General features: G+C 46.8%; 1 protein-coding gene and 1 pseudogene across 4 annotated transcripts in view; one reads left to right on the forward strand and one right to left on the reverse strand.

Moving 5' to 3' along the window:
- The window catches only part of MRAS (muscle RAS oncogene homolog), a 57,699-nt gene that overhangs the window by 9,924 nt on the left and 27,917 nt on the right, over positions 1 to 19,858 (reverse strand). The window contains exon 2 of one of the 4 annotated variants that reach the window (XM_069475402.1): positions 1,267 to 1,367. The exons of the other annotated variants lie outside the window; for them this stretch is intronic. The gene's annotated coding sequence lies outside the window, so the exon portion shown is untranslated. The remainder of the gene's footprint in view (positions 1 to 1,266; positions 1,368 to 19,858) is intronic. 4 annotated transcript variants of the gene reach the window in all.
- On the forward strand, positions 48 to 18,921 carry LOC138387754 (MAP/microtubule affinity-regulating kinase 3-like; annotated as a pseudogene).

The raw sequence follows: 19,858 nt of genomic DNA on the forward strand, positions 1-19,858 counted from the left end.
TGGGATGAGGCCACTCAGGGGCTATCCCTGCCCCCCCTGGAGCCCCCATGGCTGTAGACCCCGTGCTGCTGCTGTCCCCACTGTGGCTAAGTCCCAGCTGCCCCACAGGGGGCCGCACAAGCTCCCTGGGGCTGTAAAGGGCCGGAGGGGGGCTTCGGCCACCCAAAGGCTGCTTCAGTGTGAGGCTCTAGCTGACTCATTGTGGACCCACCAAGCCCTTCTCCCCACTTTCAACCCACGGTGCTCTCTGGGCCTAAACTCTCGGCCTACAGACAAACCTCAGGAAGTCAGTGATCCACTCTGCTACAAAACCCCTCTGGGGAGTCCCCAGACCCCGGCTTGGATCCCTGCTGCAGCCCTTACCAACTGTGATTCCATGGGAAGTTACCTGACTCTGAGGCTCCATTTCCTCCTCTATAAAGTGAAACAGTCGCAGCCCCTTGGGGGCCGCCTCTACCTTGCAGAGCTTTCGTGCAGACGGGCCTGGGGAGCATAGAAGAGGCCATCCCGGGCAGGGGCCCATCTCGAGCTCCTCAGCCCCTGCAGGACAGATACCAAGTAGGCCTTGGGGAAAGAGTGGCCCCTCGGCTGCCAGGGGCACTCACCTCCTAGGAGGGGGCTGTGGTGGGCGTGGGGCAGGAAGGAGGGTGCTGGGGAGAAAGAGGCCAGGAGGATCACCTCAGCCAAGGCTCTTCCCCATCCCGCCCAGCTATGGACTCCCGCGGCTCACCTTCCTTCCTACTGAGGTAAAGTGCCCCCCTCTGCTCACAGCCAGCTGTGCAGGCCTGAGCCCTCCCGCCCCCTGGGGGCATCCCCCCAGCCCCTGCTCCCCTCCATCCTCCAGCTTCCTCTACCCTCTGACCAGACCCACCTGTCCCCTCTCCCCAGAGGCAGTGGAGTGAGTGGTTACAGATTTTGGAGCCAGACCACCAGGCCGAGTGTGGATCCTCATTCGAGGGTGTGACCCTGGGTGAGCTCACTTCTCTGTGACCACGTTTCCTAACTCGGGGGCGGCCAAGGTTGTTTTGAGTTGTTAACAGGCAATGCCCCTCGAGCAGTGACCGGCACAAAGAGGTTCTGCAGGAGGGTCCACTGTGAGCTTGCCATCCTCACCTGGGGTCTTCTCTCCCACTCGGCTACCTTCTCGGCCTGGGCCTCCTTCCTCCAACTCCTCCTCCTCTCCCCTTCTCCCCTGGCCTTGGTGAGCTGACTCTGATCACCATTCTGCTGCCAGAGCCCCCAGGACTCTCCCCAACCCCTACCGACCTTTCTTGGCACAACATAGTTGGTTGGAGGGTCGCTGGCAGAAGTTGGTGTCCTTTTGGATAGAAAAGGAGGGCCTCTCTCAGGTGACATCTGAGCAGTGACTAAATGAGGGAGGGAGGGAGCCATGTGATATAGTAGAAGGGCACTCCAGGCAGAGGGACACCACAAACCGAAGGCTCAGAGGTGGAGCAGAGGTGGAGGTGCGCGAGGGCAGGCCTGGAGGGCAGAGGGGGGAGGAGGGGAGGGGCGTGGGGTGGAGGTGGAGGGGGCAGGTCCCAGGGCCTGGCGCACTGTGTAAGCAAGACGGGTGCCACTGCAGAGTTTGGGCAAAGGAATGGCACACTGTGGAGTACATCCTGACAAGTTCGTTCTGGTTGCTGGGGAAAACAGGCTAAGAGTAGAAGCAGGGGACTAGTAGGAGGCTAGGGCAACAATCCGGCATGACATGTTGGAGAGCTGCACCAAGGGTGCTGTGGGAGGTGACCAGGTCCGGGCCACTTTCTAAGACAGAGCCAACAGGAGTGGGGCTTTCTGGAGGAAAATGTGTGGATAGGAGGATGACAGTGAGCGGCTTTGACGATAACACCTGTGTCAGCCTGAGCGCCTGGTGGATGCTGGTGCCACATGCTGAAGTGGGGACGGCTGGGTGAGAAACAGGGTCTGGAGGGCTCCGTTTCTGACACAGGCCTAGAACCCATCAGACATGTATACGGGACATGGGACTTCCAGTAGGCATTTGGGGACTTAAGTCAGACACACAGAAGAGAGGATGGGGCAAGAGGCACAGATGTGGGAGTTGCCAGGGTGTGTAGTTGGCAAGGAAAGCCACAGGAGGACACCCAGGAAGAATTCACATCTCTTTAGGCAGGCACCTTATTTATTTATTTAAATTATGTTTTTTTTCCTCGAGACAGAGTCTTGCTCTGTTGCCCTGGATAGAGTGCAATGGTGTCATCATAGCTCACTGCAACCTCAAACTCCTGGCTCAAGTGATCCTCCTGCGTCAGCCTCCCAAGTAGCTGGGACTATAGGAATGCACCACCACGCCTGGCTAATTTTTTCTATTTTTAATAGAGATAGGGCCTCACTCTTGCTCAGGCTGGTCTCGAACTCCTGAGCTCAAGTGATCCTCCCACCTTGGCCTCCCAGACTGCTAGGATTATAGGCGTGAGCCATTGTGCCCTGCCAGGCAGGCACCTTACACAGTGCCCAAGGAAGTGGCCCATCCCCACAGCTTGTCAGAGCTGCACGTCCCCCAGAGTCATTCAGCACTTCAGAGGCACAACTGACAGACATGAGGACCCAAGATGTGCCCTTGATGTAAGAGCAGCTCGTGGCTATTCTTGCGTACTCCCTGGGACTCCGTCTCCTGTGGGAAATGAGGGCGAAGCTCCAGGACCTTCAGGCCCTTGCAGCTCTGAAAACCTGCAACTGGCTCATTTGGATGTAAAATGAAGGGGCCAAGAAGACAGGACCAGCTGAGGGCCACGGGATGACTGAGGCAGTTTCCCCAGTATTTCCCAAGGATGCACCTTCAACCAGAAGGATTGCAGCCTTATTTTCCTAAAAAAAAATTCCACCCAGAACTGCAATCAATAAAACAGATGAAAATGGCCTGAATTTGGCTGAAGTAGGGATGGAAGGTCTGAATTGAATAGCAGAAGACATTAAGGTAATATTGTAATTAATATATTTACAGATTTTAAAGGTATATATTATCCAAAACAAAACCCAGAGATCTAAGATATTTAAAAATGTGATCATTCAAAAAAACTTTTAAAAGCTCAATAAGGAGCTGAAGATCAAAATGGGCCTTGTAGAAAGGTAACAGTTATCGCAGGCACTGAAAGTCTCAGAAATTATATTACCCACACTTTCTAAAAGAATTCTTGGAGGATGTACTCGAGCAAAGTAAAAAATAAATCCATGAAAAAGACAAGTGGTATTACAGTGGTAAGCAAAGAAAACACAAAAACAGAACAGTTTAGTTTAAATAAATGTTGCATAATTTGAAGCAAATGGATGATAATTTAGAACTAAAATCTCTGATGACCCATGTGTGAAGGCAGGGGCCAGGAAAAAGTAAGTTACTACTTAAGTTCTTACTTCATTTGGGAAGAGGCTAAAGATCCTGATTGCACCCAGACGCTGATAGAAAAATAGAAGCATAAACATGTATATTTATAGCATAACTACCAGAAAAACAGAAATGAAACCCCAAACTTCCTAATCAATAGAAGAAAGAAAAATAGAACAAGTAAATGGAACCAATCCAACAAAAGGCAAAAATAAACTTAACAAAAATAAGCAAGTATAATAAAAAGTAGACATAAAATAATCTGGCAGAAATAAATCTAATTATGATTAATTATAGTAAATGCAAATGGGTTAAATTTACTTATTAAAAGCAGATACTTAATACAAAATTCATTTGTCTGCTACTTACAAAAGACACATTAGAAAGCAAAATGACACAGAAAGGGTGAAAAAACGAAGAACAAAAAAGAATATATCAGTTACATGCTAAGCAAAAGAAGAGAAGTACACCCACAAAACAGAATTCAAGGCCAAATCATTAAACAGGACAAAGACAGGGTATTTATAGTGGGAAAAGGTACAAGCGTCAAGAAGTGCCAAAGTCATGAATCATAAGCATCTAAGAACATTGCTTAAAAATATACCAATATATGTAAGTAGGGCACAGTGGCACACCTGTAGTCCCAGCTACTCAGAAGACTGAGGCAGGAGGATCGCTTGAGGCCAGGAGTTCAGCCTGGGCAACACAGTGAGACCCTGTCTCTTAATAAATAAATAAATGAATAAATGAATAATAAATAATAAATAAATAAAATAAATGTATAAAAACTGATTTTTAAGAACAGTAGAAGCCAACAGATCCTGTAATATCATGGGAGACTTGAAGAGGCCTCTCTTAAAGATAGAACAAACAGCTTCCCAAAAGGACTCATCTGGCATTAAATAATACAATTTAAAAACAATCTTAGAGGCAGACAGAATAAACTTTATGTTCAAACAGTGAATAAGCATTTTTAAACACATGAAATAGTCACAAAAATGGCCATAAATAAAAATTTCAACAAATTCCAAAAAGTAAAAATCATATAAGTTATGTTTTACCTATACAGGTTGATTATCCCTTATTGAAAATGCTTGGGGCCGGGCGCGGTGGCTCACGCCTGTAATCCTAGCACTCTGGGAGGCCGAGGTGGGCGGATCGTTTGAGCTCAGGAGTTCGAGACCAGCCTGAGCAAGAGCGAGACCCCACCTCTACTAAAAATAGAAAGAAATTATATGGACAGCTAAAAATATATATAGAAAAAATTAGCCGGGCATGGTGGCGCATGCCTGTAGTCCCAGCTACTCGGGAGGCTGAGACAGGAGGATCGCTTGAGCTCAGGAGTTTGAGGTTGCTGTGAGCTAGGCTGACGCCATGGCACTCACTCTAGCCTGGGCAACACGGTGAGACTGTCTCAAAAAAAAAAAACAAAAAACAAAAAACAAAAAAAAAAAGAAAATGCTTGGGACCAGAAGTGTTTCAGATTTTGAAATTTTTTCAGATTTTGGAATATTTGCATATACATAATGAGCTAGCTTGGGGATGGGACCCAAATCTAAACATGAAATTCATTTATGTTTCATATATACCTTATATACATAGCCTGAAGGTAATTTTATACAATATTTTTAATAATTTTGCACACAAAATGAAGTTTGTGTTAAGTACTTATGTGTGGAATTTTCCACTGTGGTACCATGTAAGTGCTCAAAAAGTTTCAGATTTTGGAGCACTTCAGATTTCAGATTTTTGGATAAAGGATGCTCAACCTATAATGTAATAAGATCAGAAATGAACAGAAACAAGAGTATAAAAGGTCTATCCATTTGAAAATTTAAAAAGTTATACTCCTCTGTAACTCTATAGTTAAAGAGAAAAGCAAAGCAGTAATTACAAACAATTTAGAGTAGAAGGACAATGAACAGTAATAAAACCTCTGGTTTGAGGCCAAAGTGGTACTCAGAGGAAAATTACAGCTTTAAATGCATTTCAGAAAACAAAACTGAAAATTAACTAAGCATTTAAAGCAAGGGGCTACAAAAGGAAAAATAAAATAAAACCAAAGAAAGAAGAAATCAATGAAAGCAGAAATGACCGAAGTGGGAAGAGAGAGAAAGTAGTTGATACCTAAAAATCAAAAGCTGATTCTTTCAAAGGACAAAAAAAAAAAAAAAAAACCACACCAAGCAACAAACAAAAAAAACTTCACCAATTCTTATCAGAGAAAAAAGGAAAAAACAAATAAGTATTTGGGATGAGAAAAGGCAGATGACTAGCGAAGCAGCTACATAGTTCATTATGAGAGAAAATTACACACAGTTCATAGCAGTAACTTTTCAATTCTTGAAATGTGTGATTTAAGAAAATATAAATGAGAATTGGCTCAAGAAAATATATAAAGCCTGAATATGTCAATAATTGCAGATAAAACTGAAGAGACAAAATCTGCCCAGGAACAGGACAAAGCTATTCTTTGGCCCAGGAGGGCAGGTGAAAGCAGGGAGGAGGAGGGGAGTTCTGAGCTGGGCTGAGTCTGGTTGGGGGGTCTGTCCCTCGTCCGGCCCTCCCCTCCACACTCACACATCTGGAAATGCCTGCTTACAGGGCCCCTGTTGGCAGTTCTGCCTCCAAGACTTCCTGGGGGAGACTGAAGATAATGGGCAGCTGTGCTTTTAAGAAATTATGATTTCGTCTGCATTCCTTAGGCTTGAAGTCGTGAAGGTAGGAGCATTCCAGAGACAGAAAGTATTAGTCACCGTGGAGAAGAGGTGTTCTGCCGGGGTGGAGGAGCCAGACTGGGGCAGGAGGAAGGAAAAAGAGAAACAGAGATTCTAGAGACAGAGAGGTCAGCGTTGTGCACACTCGTCTGCCCTGCCCCAATCCTCCTACCTGGGGACGGTGGGGGCCAGCAGTGCTGCAGGGTTGGATTTAAGTGGAGACCCTGGGACCACTCTTAGATCTTATAGATCTCAGCAGCCAAGCCCTACATGCTGGCGTGGCATGCGGTCCGAGGTAGGCAGGTAGCCAGCATGGAGGGGCACCAGCCTGTGTCCCATGTGACTGTCAAGATCTCCTCCTCCTTCCCCCTCCTCCCCTCTGCTTCTCTCCCTCCTCCCTTCCCTGCCCCTCCTCATCCCTCCCCTTCTCCCCCTCTCCCTCCTCCTCCTTCCCATCCTCCTCCTTCTCCTGGGCTTCCAGAGGGAGGTAAACCCCAGCAAGGGTTCTGGCAGCTCTGACAGTACCTGCAGCCCAGGGTACAGAGCCCTTTGGCTGAAAGTAGTCCCATCCACTGTGTTCCTGCTGGCGGCAAGCACTGTGCCAGGGCTTTATACACACTCACCCTCTCAGTCCTTTACAAAGCTTTGGAAGAAAGGTATTATCACCCCCTTAGTACAGATGGCGACATTAAAGCCCAGGGAGTTGAAGGGACGTGCTCAAGGCCACAAACTGGGAAGGAGGGCATTCCCGTTTCCCAAAGGCCCAAGTGTCTAGTCTTTTTTCTTCAACCATAACCACACCATCTGGCCATCCTAAAACTGGCCAGGCTGTGTCTTGGGCAAGCCTTTGCCCATGCCGTGATCTCTGCCTAGAATGCCCTTTCCCCTCCTTTCCGCCCGCTGTCCCAGTCACCCTCTAGCTGGGATGCGGTCCAGCTCCCCTCCTCTCAGCGGAGGGCCCAGCTGACCTCCGTCTTTGAACCCTTCCTATTGCACGTGTCATCTGTTCCTCCAAGTTTGTGTCTGTCACCCTGGCTCAGCTCCCACCATGTGTGGAGTCCCAGAGGGCAGGAGCCTGACTTTCATTTCCCTGGGCCCTCCAAAAGCTTCAGCACCCAATGAGGGCCCCAAAATACTTGCAGAATGACTAGACAAATGACATGCCGTGACAGTGTTAAAACAGCCCACTCCAGCTTTAAGGGAAATCACTAAAAACTGACTTTTTAACTTTTGTGACACATCCTTCAGCATGAAATAAGGGTGCTGGAATATCAAATAGAGATTATAATTTCTAGAGATAATATGCCTACAAGTACCATGCCTAGAGTTTTCTAAGTATCTCTAATCCACAGACCCACCAGGGGAAGCAGGAATGATTATGCCCATTTTACAGAAGAGTTAGGTGAGGAAGCCTGTGCCCTTCCTGGGAATAGATTAAAATAAAATAATGTCACTTAATTGGGAATACATAGTGAGGCATGCTCTTTATGTTAATGTGTGCTCCCCTTTCTGGGTAAGGGGTATGTATTGAGTAGGGTTGGAGGCCTCTGCCATGCACGGCTCCCAGAAAAAAGGCTGCTTTCTGCAACTTCTCCAAAGTGCTGCCAGGGCGTGGACAGCCGGACCCCTTGGGACTCTCCAAAGGGGAAGGAGCTGAAGTCCTGTAGTGGCGCTGGCTGCTCCCTGGCCATGGAGAAGACTCCCTCTCACAGTGAACCCAACCTCCTCAACATGCTGACTTAAGACAGCATCGGGGAGAAGCGCTGGCCACCAGCCCCACAGGATGCTCGTTCTAGAGCCCATGCTACTGCAGCTGCAGGGAATGGAATGAAAAGGTGTTGGGAAAAGTTTTCATCCGGTCCACCATCCCCTGAGTTAGTATGCAAACTGCAAGAAACAGAGGCAGCGCAAGGCTAGAGACCTGCTCAGGTTCACATTGCTAATGAGCAGTAGAGGCAGGATTTGAACCCAAGCCCGTCTGAGTCCAAGCCTTGCTCTGCTCCTCGTGTCAGCCTGTCTTTAAGCAGGAAGCCAGCAGCAGTGTCCCCAAAGCCTGTAAAGAGGAGCAGGTCTCAAAGGAGAGGTGAGGATGGAGATGGAGGATGAAGGCCTGGAGGCCATGCTTTCTATACACACCCCCACCTGCTTACACCAAACTTTCTACCCATGCCACACCTGCACCTGGGCAGCCACGTGTGGCTGAGAGGAGAAAATTCATGGCTGTGCACCGGCCTGGCTCCTTTTAAAGTCCTGAGCACCAACTTCCAGGGCCTTCCGAGCCCCCACCACCCCATCCTCCTCTAGTCATTCTCCTGCGCCCTGGGCAACCATTGCCCACCACCTCCTCTTTCATCCTGCTTCCATTCTCAGCTCGGAGACCGCAACACATCCATCAGGAGATAAACTCCACGTGCCTCCACCTCAAATCAATCCACCTCAGAGGTGGCAGATCCCTTCTACGCTGCTGGTGGGAATGTAAGATGGTGCAGTCACTTTGGTAATTTCTCAAAATGTTAAACGTAGAGTTACCATATGACCCAGCAATTCCACTTCTAGGTACAAACCCAAGAGAATTTAAAACATATGTCCACAAAGAAATTTGCACATGAATGTTCACAGCAAAATTATTCATAATAACCAAAAAGTGGAGACAACCCAAATGTCCACCAATTGATGAAGGAATAAACAAAATGTAGTACATCCACATATTAGAATATCATTCATGCATACAAAGAAATGAAATTCTGATAATACTACAACATGAGGAACCTTGAAAACATTGTGCTAAATGAAAGAAGCCAATCACAAAAGACTATGTGTTGGATGATGCCATTTATATGAAATGTCCAGAACAGGCAAATCCACAAAGGCAGAAAGCAGGTTAGTGGTGTCAGGGACTGAGGAGAGGCAGAGTAGGGAGTGACTTCTCTGAGTGTGGGGTGTTGAGGGGGTGATGAAAACGTTCAGCAATTAGATAGTGGTGATTCCAGTGATTACTGATTTGTGAATCAATCAGCAATTTGTGGTTGTACAACTTTGTGAATACATTAAAAATCACTGAACTGTATGTGTGAATTTTACATGTGAATTATATGTCAATAAAAAAATTATGAGGAAAAAACCCAACCTATCTCCATTTCTCTGAAACACCTGCTCCACTTGCCCTCTTGCTGCAGTGGCCAACCTGGCCCTGCTCCTGTCCCCCACTTCCTATGCAAGGACACCGCCACTATTGTTGTCCCTCCTTCTCCTGCATCATCCTGTTCTCTATCAGTTTATTTACATCAGTATGTAAACATGCTATAATTTCTTTCATTTTAAAAATCAAATTAAATTAAAATTTAAAATTACAAGAAAAAAGCCTCGCCTCTAGTCTTCTCTCTCCCTCCAGTTGCTGTCCACTTCTCTGTTCCTCTCTACAGCTGCACTCCTTGACTTGACCAGCCTCCGGGCCTGCTCATTCTCTCCCCCACTCTGTCTAGAACCCATTCTAACCAGAATTTCATTCTTGACTACTCCACCAAAACCTATCAAGTCCCCAATGACCTCCATGTCACTAAGTCCAACGGGCACTTCTCAGTCCTCATCCCACTGGGCTCCTCGCCTGCATCTGAGGCGGCTGATGTTTCCTTTCTTTGCAAAGCACCTTCTGCACTTGCCTGGGGACACCACTCTCACTTGGCTCTTCTCCAACCGCAGGGACTGTCCTGCTCTGTCCCCTCAACCTCTACACATTCACTCCTTAGTGATCGCTCATCTCGTGGCTTTACTTGTCGACTCGCAGATTTCCATCTCCAGCCCATACATCTCCCCTCCAGGCTGAGACATCCAGCTGCTGCCCTGATTACTACTCGTATGTGTGAAAGGCATCTTGGATTTAGCATGTCCAAAATTAGACTCGTGATTCCCCCCAAAATGTGCTTTTTACCAGTCTTCCTAACCTTGAGAAACCTAACTCTGTTTTACCACTTGTACAGGCCAAAGACTCTTCCCTGCCCTATCCATATACTTCACCAACAAACCCTGTTGTTTCCTCCTTCAAAACACAGCCAGGGCCCACCCCTACTCGCCACCTCCTCCACCAGTGCCCTAGCCCACCATCAGGAGCCTCTTAACTGGTCTCCATAATGCTGCCCTGGTTCCCCTGTAGTCTGCTTCCACACGGGAGCCACAGGGAGCCTTTTAAGACATCAGTCAGATCACTGTTGCTTCTTGGCTGGAAACCCTCCAAGGGCTTCCTGTTTCCCTACAAGGCCCTACACGGCCAGTCCCCTCCAGCGACCTCTCTGACCTCTCCTACTAGGCTCCCCCTCATCTGCTCTGTATCCTGGCTTCCCCAAACAGGTCAGACACACTCCTGCCTCAGGGCCTTTGCACCTGATACTCTCACTGCCTGAGAGTCCTTCCCCCAGACACAGGCACAGCTTTCTCCTTCAGATCCCTGCTCCAACATCACCTTATCATGGGGGCCTTCCCTGACCAGCCCACATAAAATAGTGACCCTCCTCACCGTCTGCTCCCCTCACCTTGCCTTACTCTCCTTCACACACACCTGATGCCGCAAGTATTTGTTTATGCTCCCCCACCCCACTCTAACACAAGCTTTATGTGAGGAGAGGCTTTGATTTGCCACTTACTGCATCCTCAGAGCCCAAAAGAAAGCCAGGTACATAGCAGGTACTCAGAAGTATTTGCTAGATGACTTAGTGAACACATCCAAGTACCCAAGACTCAGGGTCTAATTCACACACCACTGGGGGAAGACGTGGTATCCCTAAGCCAACGGCTGGAGCCTCACTCCTGGGCCTCCTCAGACACAGGGGCATGGGCCAGTGGTCCCTATCCACACAGGTGATAGGGCCTGTTCTTGAAAGCACCAAGCCATCCTCATAAATAATATTATAAATCATACTAGAGCAATTGCAACAACAGCATCTATCGAAGTTTACTGTGTGCCAAGCCCCTCACAAGGTGCCTTGTTCCCTCCCTCGCTCAATAAATAACAGTTAAGCACCTAATAGATGCCAGATACGGCTGGATTCAGGGATACACTGGTGGGTGAAGGACACAGTCCCTCTCTTCAAGGAGCTTATGGTTCGAATTTTTCCATTTATCCTTTGCATCAGCTGTGAGGGTATATCCCATCTGGATCCAGATTTCACCAATGAGGGTACAAGGTCTTTGTCCAGAGGCTGTCTCTGCCTAACGGGAACAGGAGCCCCCCAGTCACCAGACCTGGGGTTAGCACAAAGCAAAAGCTGACCAAGGCGACACTGGGGCCCAGAGCAGGTAGCATCCCCCAACACGAGGGCAGACAGGGGAGATCTCACGCCCCCTGGTCAGGCTGGTGTGCTTGGACCAAACTAGTCAGATGACTTCTAACAGTGATCAACATGAAGTTCTGAAATTTGGGCAAAACCCCACATCAACTGCAGGAGTATATGACCCGATTGTCAGCAATGAAAGAGTTAAAACATCTGGAGTTCGGGGTGCTGACAAGCTTGGAATGTGCCCAGGAGGTACTGAGACTTGGTGGGGGGCCCGCGAACTCCTCACACCTTCATCACTGAGTCCAAGCCTCCCTGGGCTGATTCTGAGCTCACTCTGTGGCCGGTGGTGGGTCCTTCAGCTCCCAGCTTGGCTAGTGGGGCTATGATGAGCACACAGCAGGATTAAGATCCCTGGCTTTGGGATCAGGAGGAAGGGGGCTCTAATCAGCTGTGTGACCTGGAACAGGCTACTTTACCTCTCTGAGTCTCAGTTCCTTCACCTACAGGGGTGAACCAGTCAGAGAGCTGCTGGACAGGTGCTAGAGCAGGAGGTCTGGGGTACCCAGGCGAAGGGCCCAGGGGCACAGGGCGGCAGCAGGTGCCGCAGCAATTTTCCAGTGGTACAGAGGATTTCACCATTTTACCAACCAGCACAGCAGTGCTGAGGTATACTGGCTGCAGAGCAGCTGTGCTCACCTGTAAAGTGATCTAATCTCAATTTATCTCACTAATCTCAATTTAGCAAAACTGTTACAAAGATGGGATAAAGCAATCCTTGTAAAACCCTTTAGCAGAGGGCCTTAAAGAAAAGTCTTGGTTCTTAGTAATAGCTATCATTGCTGAGGGCAGAAGGAGCAACAGCAGGAGAGGGTTTGGGAGGAGATCTGACCTCAGTGTGAGGAAGAGCTTTCTTGAGCAAGCACTGCCCCGGGCACCGTGGAGATCAGTGAAGCATTCAGGCAGCAGGGCCCTCGCAGCCAGGACAAAGGGTCAGCAAGGGCCTGCAGGGCTGGGTTCCATAATCTCAGGCCAGCAGCCCTGCTCCCTCACAAAGGGAAAGAGGGAAATTCCTCCCACATCACTGCCGGCAGGGGAAGGAGAGGATGGGTGGGAGGACAGGCCAGCTCTGCCTGCACCCCATTCTTAGTTGGGGCCCATGGGGAGTTCCCACTCTACAGCTGGCCTAAGGGCTGCTGAGCACAGATGCCTACTGGGTAAAGCCCCTGGCTCAGAAAAAATCTCTTTTCTTCTCTCCATACCCAGAAAGAATGTGGATTCAAGTGTTCGGGAAAAAGCCAGGTTTAGGCCCCTCTGGGAAGACAACAGCACTTGTGTCTGAGGTTTGGGTAGAAGCCAGAGTGGAAATGTCCCAGCTTCTGAGGGTGCAGAAGAGCCAGGCTTTTGCTCTTTGCAAAGACTGAACCCTTTCTGGGGAAGCAGGGGACAGAGAGGCTGCAGAGCTGGGCTCAAGAGCTCTGAGGTAGGAAGGGGTGTCTGGAGACTCAGACCCCACTGCTGTTCTCCGTTGATGGAAGAAAGATGCAAAGTTCCAGAGGCTGGCTAGGTAGAGGGTGGGGCCGGGAGCCATATGGGTGGGAAGGCCCAGAAACACCTGTCCCTGTTGTAAGTGGGCAGGGGATCTGGTCAGAATCCCGCCCTAGAGGTCTGAGGCTTGGGCCAAAGTAGGAGGCAGCAGGACAGGGTGGAGGACACATGTGGCAGGGTCAAGAGGCCCGAGGCCTGGCTCTCCTGCTAGCTAGGTGGGATCCCAGGCAAGTCACTTCTCCATCTGCACCTTGGTTTCCACAGGTGTAGAGTGAGGAGCTGACACCACCGAACTTTAGCAGCCTTCCAGCCTTAACCCAACAGAAAAAAATAGGCACACAAGAACTCTATGACAAAAGAAGGAAAGCGGGGGCTTGAACAATTATTGGTACACCTTGTTCATAGCAGCATTATTCACAATAGCCAAAAGGTAGGAACTACCCAAGTGGCTGTTGACAGATGAATAGATAATAAAAATATGGTACATGCATACAGTGGAATATCATTCAGCTTTAAAAAGGATGAAAATTCAGACACATGCTACAACATGGATGAACCTTAAAGATATTATACGAATTAAAATAAGCCAGCCACAAAAGGGCAAATATTGCATGATTCCACTTATTATAGCACTTATGATGTATCTAGAGTAGTCAAATCATAGCGACAGAAAGTAGAATGGTGGTTGCCAGGGACTGAGGAGAAGGGAGAATGGGGAGTTAGTGTTTAAGGAACTGATTAATAACCAGAATATATAAGGAACTCAAACAACTCAATAGCAAAAACAAACAAAAACAAATAATTTGATTTTAAAAATGGGCAAAAGGCCTGAATAGACATTTCTCAAAAGAAAGCATAAGAAATGGCCAGCAGGTGTATGACAAAATGCTCAACATCACTAATCATCAGGGAAATGCACAGCAAAACCACAATGAGATGTCATGTCACCCGAGTTATAATGACTATTACCAAAAAGACAAAAAAAATAATAAATGCTGGCGAGGATGTGGCAAAAGGAGGATGTTGCCTACACTGTTGGTGGGAATGTAACAGCCATTATAGAAAACAGTATGGAGCTTCCTCAAAAATACTAAAAATAGAACTACCATGTGATCCAGCCATCCCACTGCTGGGTATATATCCAAAAGAAAGGAAAACTATCTCAAAGAGATATCTGCACTTGCATGTTTATTGCAGCACTATTCACCATAGCCAAGATATGGAATCAACCTAAGTGCCCATCAATGGATGAAAGGATAAAGAAAACATTGTTTATGTACACAATGGAATATTATTCAGCCACTAAAAAGAAACGACATCCTGTCATTTGAAGCAACATGGATGGAACTGGAGGTCATTATGTTAAGCGAAATAAGCCAGGCACAGAAAGACAAATACTGCATGTTCTCACCCATACATGGGAGCTAAAAAAGTGGATCTCACGGAGGTAGAGAGTAGAACTGTGGTTACCAGAGGCTGGGAAGGGATGGGGGAAGGAGAGATTGAAAAGACCCTGGTTAATGGGAACAACCGTACAGTTAGATAGAAGGAATAAGTTCTAGTATTTGAGGGTACAGTGGAGAAATTATAGTTAACAATAATTTATTGTATATTTCAAAATACCTAGAAAAGAAGAATCGTAATGTTCCCATCACAAAGAAAAGACAAATGTTTGAGGTGATGGATATCCCAATTAACCTGATTTGATCATTACACATTGTATAAATTTATCAAAATATCACCTGTACCCCCCCAAATATGTACAACTATGATACATCAATAAAGAAAGAAAAGAGAAGGGAGAAAAGAGAGAGTAGAATGGCAGTTGCCAGGGACTGAGGAGAGGGGAGAATGGGGAGTGGGTGTGTAACGGGTACAGAGTTTCAGTTGGGGAAGATGAAAAAGTTCTGGAGATGGATGGTAGGGGTGTGGCAGGACAATGTGAATGTACTGTACACTTAAAATGGTTAAGATGGTAAATTTTATGAGATATATATATATATATACACACACACATAACCACAATTAAAAAAACATGGGTGTGACAAAAACAAACAAACGAACATAAAAAACAAGCGAACATAAAACCCCAAAGGCGTTGGGGCTTCCTGATTCCTGAGGTGAGAAGTGGGGTAAGGAGAGCAACACAACTGAATGCAATGCAGGGTGAGGTGGGGTCCCAGGTCAGAGCCCGGAAGAGAGGGTTGGAGGACACGGAGCAGGTGCAGCCGCAGCAAACCCCACAGCAGAGAGGCGGGGACCAAACGGGGAGGAGGAGATGTTCCCAGAGTGGAAAGTAAGACAAGGGTCCCGAACCCTTGTGGGTAAGAACTTCAGAGCAGGCTTTCTCCAAAGCCTGGGGGTCCTGCAGACCCCGGAGACCCTGGCTGCTGGCCCCTGTGCCAGCCATCTCCTGTCTCTTAGGTTCTGGGAGGACACAGGCAATATGGGCTCTTGAAAGAAAACAAGAAACAGGTTTGTAAGAAAGTGAGAAGCCTGTGAGAATCCTCACTGTGAAAAGCACAAAGAAGGCTCCTGAGCAAGCATACAGGTCTCTGACGTGAGATTCAGTTCACAACCAGAGCACCTGGCCCCCTGGGGGACCATAGGGGAGGCGTAAGAAGTGCAGGTGAGGTGTCTATTGATCTCAACAATCCCGCCACACTCCCCAGGGGCACAGGGATCAGCTGTGTCGTGGGAGAGGCTTTTCTCCTAGTCAACCAGACTGACCGTGAGTTGGTGTCAAAAGGGAGCTCAAATAGTTGCTAGCCATGTGAAACTGCTTTGTGTTCTTCAGCTACAGAACGGAGGCAACAGCAGCAGCCACCACAATAGTGTTTGCAAGGATTAAAAGAGAGCATATTCCATGTGCTTAGCATGGGCCTTCCACACAGGAACTGCCCGATAAACATCACTGTCATCATAACTTTTATTCTCCTCCTCATCATGCTGCCACGTTTTTACTCCGAGTTTGGAAGAAGAGAAACGCCGAGTTCAGAGCACCTGGCGTTCAGTGGGGTGCGGGGCAAGCAAAAGCACCTCCAGGCTTAGCACCTGCCCCACGATGGAATGGCCTCAGGAAGCAGCCCCAGGGCAGCAAGCCACCCCAGATGGTTCAGCCCCAGAAAGGTTCAGAGTCACACTCAAGCCTAAACACTAGCCTTTGATTAAAGTTTCCAAACTATGGATTGGCACTCTTTTAAAGGCCATACTAATTAATATTTAGCTGTAACATTTTAAGCCTTCCTTTTCTTAATAGAAGACCTAATGGAGTAGAGAAGTGTATTAATCTGGAAATCTGGTATCTACTCCCGAGGAAGGCCTGGGTGGGCAATGCCTAAAGCAGGCCTGACTCAGTGGCAGGATTAGAGGCTTGGCAAATGCACGCTCCTAAAGTAATGCCATGCAGGGTCCAGGAGCTTAGGCACATAGGCTTTGCAAATTCATGCTTCTAAAGTAATACTGTGGTCATATTTCCCCTCTCCCTGCTGCTACTGTTATAAATGTTATCACAACATCTTTCTAAAAATCACCCTTGAGGAAAACTCTTTTCCTTCGAAAACTAATGTCCGAAGTTACTTTTAATAAATTAGAAAAGTTTATATGGCTGTAGAGAGAAATAATTGTGACTAAGCTCAAACTATATACCAGGCATGGTATTACTCTCTTACGTGCATTATGCAATGTGTTTCAGAATATTTTCTATGGAACATAGCCCAAAATGATGTACAAAAAATGGTCCCTTTGGGAAATCCTAAGGACAATATATCCTACCAATATACTTCTAATATGTTTATATTTGAAAGGTTCTTATAAGTCCTGCAGTAAAGGAACTTGTTTACATTTATTTAACTCGGTATATCCCAAAATGTGGCACATATTCCAATGGGTGATGGATGAAATGATTTTAGAAAGTGCATAAACGTAAGTTTTTTAATTTTAATGGTTATATACATTTATTCTAATGTGAGTTAGAAAAAAATAAAATAGGAACATGGATGTAAAGCAGCCCAGGCGGCCCAACGTACAGTGGGGTGTGTAGCAGGCAGGACTCGGTCCCCAGCACTGGTGGCTGCAACTCTCCAGAGTATGAGCTTCCTAAGCTAAACACGCAAGCTTTCCATGCAGGTGCCTTTGGGGAGCTGTGGTGTGGCTGGCCGCACGGGCCAGGAACTTGTCGCTGAGGGAGCTGCCAGGACCTGCACTGCCTGGGCGTGGAGAGGTCACTGACTCAGACTGGGAGGATGCCGTGGTGGCCCAGGATCTGGGCTGTAGCCAGGAGGTGGCAGCTGAGCTGAGGGCAGCGTGCAGCCTTGATAAACTGAAATGCTTTGAGGAAGGCCAGGATCCAAAAGTCATCCAGAGGATACTGACCTGGTGACTTTGGGTACACATCACATGGAGATGGGCATCAAGAAGTTAGCTCTCGCACCAGCTGCTGTGGAGCTTGGTGTAGAAACTCTAGAGCTTCCCGTGCAGATGAAGAACCTGTCATCAGAAACTACAGACTGTTGAAAACAATTGGCAAGGGGAGTTTTGCAAAAGTAAAATTAGTAAGACAAATCCTTACAGGCAGAGAAGCTGCAATAAAAATAATTGACAAAACTCAATTGAATCCAACAAGTCTACAAAGATTCTTCAGAGAAGTCAGAATAATGAAGAATTTAAACCATCCACATACAGCAAAGTTATGCGAAGTCACTGAAACTGGAAAAACACTCTACATGATCATGGAATACGCAAGTAGAGGTGAAAGTCCTTGACTATTTGGTTGAACATGGAAGAATGGTGGAAGAAGCAGCAAGAGCTAAATTTAGACAGATCGTGTCTGCAGTCCAGCACTGCCATTAAAAACAGATCGTTCACAGAGACCTGAAGGCTGAAAATCTACTATTAGATGCTAAAAAACATCAAAATATCAGATTTTGGTTTAAGCAATGAATTTACTTCTGGCAGTAAACAGGAAACATTTTTTGTGGCACTCCTCCATACTCAGCCCCCGAGCTCTTCCAGAGCAAGAAATAGGATGGGCCTGCCGTTGATGTATGGAACCTTGGGGTAATACTGTCCGTCCTTGTCACCGGCTCACTTCCCTTTGCTGGGCAACACCTGAAGGAACTGGGAGCAGGCATATAGACAGGGAAATACACAATCCCTTTCTACATGTTTACAGACTGTAAAAAACTTCTCAAACATTTCCTGGTGCTAAATCCAATTAATGAGGCACTCTGCAGGAAATCATGAAGGACAGATGGCCCAATGCAGGGCATGAGGAAGATGAACTTAAACCATTTGTGGAAGCAGAGCTAGACATCTCAGGCCAGATACATATAGATATTTTGGCGAGAATGGGATATTCACAGGAAGAAATTTAAGAATCTCTTAGTAAAATGAAATATGATGAAATTATAGCCACATATTGTTGTTGGGGAGAAAATCTTCAGAACTGGATGTTAGTGAATCCAGTTCAAGCAGCAGTCTTTCACTTGCTAAGCTCAGGTCGAGCAGCGATCTCAACAATGGCAGTGGCCACTCTCCTCAACACGAAGTGCAGAGAAGTGTTTCTTCAGGCCAGATGCAGAGATTTTATAGTGACCGTGGGCGTCAATTGGAGGGCATTGCTGTTGGAGGAAGGGGAATTGCTCCAGCCAGTCCCACGCTTGGGAATTTCCCAGAGAAGAGAAGGACCTCAGTCTCAGCCTTCAGGACTTTCTGTTCCTGCCACTTTTATCCACACGCTGCCCTTCCAAAAAGTAACACAGCATCTGGAGGAATGACATGGCGAAATAGGAACGTTTGCAGTGAGAGAGCTACAGATCATAGACACTCAGTGATTCAGAATGGCAAAGAAAACAGCACTATTCCTGATCACAGAAGTCCAGTTGCTTCAACACACAGTATTACCAGTGCAACCACCCCGGGTCGAATCCACTTCCCAAGAGGTACTGCCAGTCTTAGCACTTTCCAGGGCCCGCCGCGGGAGCAGCCAACTGCAACGAACTGCAACGTGCAACAGCCGTCCTGCCTCTCCCAGCCTTTCTCATGAAGCCAAACTATTGCCCCAGACTCAAAGCCAAGCCTCCACTAATCTTTTTAGTAAATTAACTTCAAAACTCAGAAGGAGGTAAGTGTCAGGTGATACTAGTTGTTTTGGAGTGAACACTTAGAGAATAAGGAAAAATGTTTTTCCTGTTGTGTGAAGCCACTGCCCAGATAATTTTCATTCTGCCTTCACCTCATGTTTTTCTGGGCTATATATATCTGTGTATGTTAAAACTGTTAAAATAGAAATTACAGGAAAAAAAGAAAATAACATACCAAGTGTATCAAATCTGTGACCGTACATGCATTGTTTAGGATTTATTTATCCATTCCACTTTTTTTTTTTTGAGACAGGATTTTGCTCTGTGGCCCAGGCTCACTGCAGCTTCAAACTCCTGGGCTCAAGTGATCTTCCCACCTCAGCCTCTTGAGTAGTCATTCTACAAATATTCACTGCGGACCTACTATGTCCTAAGCAGTGTTCTAGATGCTAGGGATATTGCAGTAAGTAAAATAAAGTCACTGTTCTCACACAGTTATATTTTAGTGAGTATAGACAAAAAGTCAAACAAACAAATAAGCATATAATATGTTCAACAGTAAAAGGTAGAATAAAGAAAGAGAGTTGGATGAGGGGATAAAAATGACAGGAGGTGGGAGTGGATACTAGCGTAGATGGTTTGGTCAGGGAAGACCTCTTAGATAAGGTGACATTTGAGCTGAGCCCTAAATGAGGTGAGTATTTCTGCAGGAAGAAAGGTCTTGACAAAGAGAAGACAAAATGCCAAGTCCCTGAGGTTGGAATGTGCTTGGTACCTGCTGGAACTGTTTAAAGTCCCAAGGCTGCAAACAAGCCCCTGAAGGACGGTGCTTTTTTAAAAATTAAGATATAATTCATATACCATAATATTCACAAGTATATACTTTGGTGGTTTTTTTAG

The sequence above is a fragment of the Eulemur rufifrons genome, chromosome 7 (genome assembly GCF_041146395.1).
Source record: "Eulemur rufifrons isolate Redbay chromosome 7, OSU_ERuf_1, whole genome shotgun sequence".
NCBI classification, from domain to species: domain Eukaryota; kingdom Metazoa; phylum Chordata; class Mammalia; order Primates; family Lemuridae; genus Eulemur; species Eulemur rufifrons.